Source organism: Vanacampus margaritifer, unplaced genomic scaffold (genome assembly GCF_051991255.1).
Source record: "Vanacampus margaritifer isolate UIUO_Vmar unplaced genomic scaffold, RoL_Vmar_1.0 HiC_scaffold_59, whole genome shotgun sequence".
Classification (NCBI taxonomy): Eukaryota; Metazoa; Chordata; class Actinopteri; order Syngnathiformes; family Syngnathidae; genus Vanacampus; species Vanacampus margaritifer.
In genome coordinates this window covers 47,501-52,500 of record NW_027520769.1, presented here as the reverse complement: position 1 = coordinate 52,500, position 5,000 = coordinate 47,501, and positions in this window count along the sequence as shown.

Genomic DNA, 5,000 nt, shown 5'->3' with positions numbered 1-5,000 from the left:
GTGCCCAGGGGTCGAAATCGACTGGCGGGTGCCCAGGGGTTGACATTGGATGGCGGGTGCCCAGGGGTCGAAATCGACTGGCGGGTGCCCAGGGGTTGACATTGGATGGCGGGTGCCCAGGGGTCGAAATCGACTGGCGGGTGCCCAGGGGTTGACATTGGATGGCGGGTGCCCAGGGGTTGACATTGGATGGCGGGTGCCCAGGGGTCGAAATCGACTGGCGGGTGCCCAGGGGTTGACATTGGATGGCGGGTGCCCAGGGGTTGACATTGGATGGCGGGTGCCCAGGGGTCGAAATCGACTGGCGGGTGCCCAGGGGTTGACATTGGATGGCGGGTGCCCAGGGGTCGAAATCGACTGGCGGGTGCCCAGGGGTTGACATTGGATGGCGGGTGCCCAGGGGTCAAAATCGACTGGCGGGTGCCCAGGGGTTGACATTGGATGGCGGGTGCCCAGGGGTCAAAATCGACTGGCGGGTGCCCAGGGGTTGACATTGGATGGCGGGTGCCCAGGGGTCAAAATCGACTGGCGGGTGCCCAGGGGTTGAAATTGACCAGGGGGAGAGCGCCTGCCATAGCCGAAATAGGAGCGCTATGGGCGGCCTGCCTCAGCAGATTTGGCCCCCCAAATCCTGGTTCTCAAAAATTTTCAAAGTCAACTTTTTTCAAAATATTTTCAGAGTGCCACTTCCCAGGGGGATTCTCGCCTGCCATAGCCGAAATAGGAGCGCCATGGGCGGCCTGCCTCAGCACATTTGGCCCCCCAAATCCTGGTTCTCAAAAATTTTCAAAGTCAACTTTTTTCAAAATATTTTCAGAGTGCCACTTCCCAGGGGGATTCTCGCCTGCCATAGCCGAAATAGGAGCGCCATGGGCGGCCTCAGTGAGCACATTTGGCCCCCCCATCCTGGAGCGCCATGGACCAGGGGGAGAGCGCCTCTCTTTGGGGCTTGTTGCTGGCTGTTGGCGGGGCTCCATGGACCAGGGGGAGAGCGCCATGGACCAGGGGGAGAGCGCCTCTCTTCGGGGCTTGATGCCTGTTGGCGGGGCTCCATGGACCAGGGGGAGAGCGCCTCTCTTTGGGGCTTGTTGCTGGCTATTGGCGGGGCTCCATGGACCAGGGGGAGAGCGCCTCTCTTTGGGGCTTGTTGCTGGCTGTTGGCGGGGCTCCATGGACCAGGGGGAGAGCGCCATGGACCAGGGGGAGAGCACCTGCCATAGCCGAAATAAGAGCACTATAGGCGGCCGCCCTCAGCACATTTGGCCCCCCAATCCTGGTTCTCAAATTTTTTCAAAGTCAACTTTTTTCGAAATATTTTCAGAGTGCCACCTCCAGCGGGGGCTCTCGCCTGCCATAGCCGAAATAAGAGCACTATGGGCGGCCGCCCTCAGCACATTTGGCCCCCCCATCCTGGAGCGCCATGGACCAGGAGGAGAGCGCCTCTCTTCGGGGCTTGATGCCTGTTGGCGGGGCTCCATGGACCAGGGGGAGAGCGCCTCTCTTTGGGGCTTGTTGCTGGCTGTTGGCGTGGCTCCATGGACCAGGGGGAGAGCGCCATGGACCAGGGGGAGAGCACCTGCCATAGCCGAAATAAGAGCACTATAGGCGGCCGCCCTCAGCACATTTGGCCCCCCCATCCTGGAGCGCCATGGACCAGGAGGAGAGCGCCTCTCTTCGGGGCTTGATGCCTGTTGGCGGGGCTCCATGGACCAGGGGGAGAGCGCCTCTCTTTGGGGCTTGTTGCTGGCTGTTGGCGTGGCTCCATGGACCAGGGGGAGAGCGCCATGGACCAGGGGGAGAGCACCTGCCATAGCCGAAATAAGAGCACTATAGGCGGCCGCCCTCAGCACATTTGGCCCCCCCATCCTGGAGCGCCATGGACCAGGAGGAGAGCGCCTCTCTTCGGGGCTTGATGCCTGTTGGCGGGGCTCCATGGACCAGGGGGAGAGCGCCTCTCTTTGGGGCTTGTTGCTGGCTGTTGGCGTGGCTCCATGGACCAGGGGGAGAGCGCCATGGACCAGGGGGAGAGCACCTGCCATAGCCGAAATAAGAGCACTATAGGCGGCCGCCCTCAGCACATTTGGCCCCCCCATCCTGGAGCGCCATGGACCAGGGGGAGAGCGCCTCTCTTCGGGGCTTGATGCCTGTTGGCGGGGCTCCATGGACCAGGGGGAGAGCGCCTCTCTTTGGGGCTTGTTGCTGGCTGTTGGCGTGGCTCCATGGACCAGGGGGAGAGCGCCATGGACCAGGGGGAGAGCACCTGCCATAGCCGAAATAAGAGCACTATAGGCGGCCGCCCTCAGCACATTTGGCCCCCCCATCCTGGAGCGCCATGGACCAGGGGGAGAGCGCCTCTCTTCGGGGCTTGATGCCTGTTGGCGGGGCTCCATGGACCAGGGGGAGAGCGCCTCTCTTTGGGGCTTGTTGCTGGCTGTTGGCGTGGCTCCATGGACCAGGGGGAGAGCGCCATGGACCAGGGGGAGAGCACCTGCCATAGCCGAAATAAGAGCACTATAGGCGGCCGCCCTCAGCACATTTGGCCCCCCCATCCTGGAGCGCCATGGACAAGGGGGAGAGCGCCTCTCTTCGGGGCTTGTTGCTGGCTGTTGGCGGGGCTCCATGTACCAGGGGGAGAGCGCCATGGACCAGGGGGAGAGTGCCTCTCTTCGGGGCTTGATGCCTGTTGGCGGGGCTCCATGGACCAGGGAGAGAGCGCCTCTCTTTGGGGCTTGTTGCTGGCTGTTGACGGGGCTCCATGGACCGGGGGGAAAGCGCCATGGACCAGGGGGAGAGCGCCTGCCATAGCCGAAATAGGAGCACTATAGGCGGCCGCCCTCAGCACATTTGGCCTGTCGCCGCTGTCCGCTGGCCGCTGTCCGCTGGCCGCTGTCCGCTGGCCGCTGTCCGCTGGCCGCTGTCCGCTTTCCCCTTTACTTTCAGCACTTTCAGCACTTTCAGCACTTCCAGCACTTCCAGCACTTCCAGCACTTCCAGCACTTCCAGCTCTTCCCCCTCTTTCCCTTCTTCCAACTGCGGGCGCGCCGGGCGCACAGGGGCTCGTGCGGAGGGGTGTGTGTGCGTGCATGTGCCGAACAAGGAGGAGAGCGCCTCACTTCGGGGCTTGTCGCTGGCCGTCGGCGGGGCTCCAAGGACCAGGGGGAGAGCGCCTCTCTTTGGGGGCTTGATGCTGGCTGTTGGCGCGTGTCTTCGGGGCTCCACGGACCAGTGGGAGAGCGCCTGTCTTCGGGGCTTGATGCTGGCCGTTTGCGGGACTCCATGGACCAGGGGGAGAGCGCCATGGACCAGGGGGAGAGCGTCTCTCTTCAGGGCTTGACCAGGGCTCCAATCTTCCCATTGAAATGAATGGCGGGTGACCAGGCGTCCAAATCCCCCATTGAAATGAAGGCCGGGTGCCCAGGGCTCCAATCTCCCCAGTGAAATGAATGGCGGGTGACCAGGCGTCCAAATCCCCCATTGAAATGAAGGCCGGGTGCCCAGGGCTCCAATCTCCCCATTGAAATGAATGGCGGGTGACCAGGCGTCCAAATCCCCCATTGAAATGAAGGCCGGGTGCCCAGGGCTCCAATCTCCCCAGTGAAATGAATGGCGGGTGACCAGGCGTCCAAATCCCCCATTGAAATGAAGGCCGGGTGCCCAGGGCTCCAATCTCCCCAGTGAAATGAATGGCGGGTGACCAGGCGTCCAAATCCCCCATTGAAATGAAGGCCGGGTGCCCAGGGCTCCAATCTCCCCAGTGAAATGAATGGCGGGTGACCAGGCGTCCAAATCCCCCATTGAAATGAAGGCCGGGTGCCCAGGGCTCCAATCTCCCCATTGAAATGAATGGCGGGTGACCAGGCGTCCAAATCCCCCATTGAAATGAAGGCCGGGTGCCCAGGGCTCCAATCTCCCCAGTGAAATGAATGGCGGATGACCAGGCGTCCAAATCCCCCATTGAAATGAAGGCCGGGTGACCAGGGCTCCAATCTCCCCATTGAAATGAATGGCGGGTGACCAGGCGTCCAAATCCCCCATTGAAATGAAGGCCGGGTGACCAGGCGTCCAAATCCCCCCATTGAAATGAATGGCGGGTGACCAGGCGTCCAAATCCCCCATTGAAATGAAGGCCGGGTGCCCAGGGCTCCAATCTCCCCATTGAAATGAATGGCGGGTGACCAGACGTCCAAATCCCCCATTGAAATGAAGGCCGGATGCCCAGGGCTCCAATCTCCCCATTGAAATGAATGGCGGGTGACCAGACGTCCAAATCCCCCATTGAAATGAAGGCCGGATGCCCAGGGCTCCAATCTCCCCATTGAAATGAATGCCGGGTGACCAGGCGTCCAAATCCCCCCATTGAAATGAATGGCGGGTGACCAGGCGTCCAAATCCCCCATTGAAATGAAGGCCGGGTGCCCAGGGCTCCAATCTCCCCATTGAAATGAATGGCGGGTGACCAGACGTCCAAATCCCCCATTGAAATGAAGGCCGGATGCCCAGGGCTCCAATCTCCCCATTGAAATGAATGCCGGGTGACCAGGCGTCCATATCCCCCCCCATTGAAATGAATGACGGGTGACCAGGCAGGCGAGAGCCCCCGCTGCAGAGGCTCCAGAGGTGGCACTCTGAAAATATTTCAAAAAAAGTTGACTTTGAAATTTTTGGAGAACCAGGATTTGGGGGGGGGGGGGCAAATGTGCTGAGGCAGGCCGCCCATAGTGCTCCTATTTCGGCCTGGGCGCGCCAGAGCACCCCCCTGGAAGTGGCACTCTGAAAATAATTAAAAAAAAATGACTTTGAAATTTTTTGAGAACCAGGATTTGGGGGGGGCAAATGTGCTGAGGCAGGCCGCCCATAGTGCTCCTATTTCGGCCTGGGCGCGCCAGAGCACCCCCCTGGAAGTGGCACTCTGAAAATAATTAAAAAAAAATGACTTTGAAAATTTTTGAGAACCAGGATTTGGGGGGGGCAAATGTGCTGAGGCAGGCCGCCCATAGTGC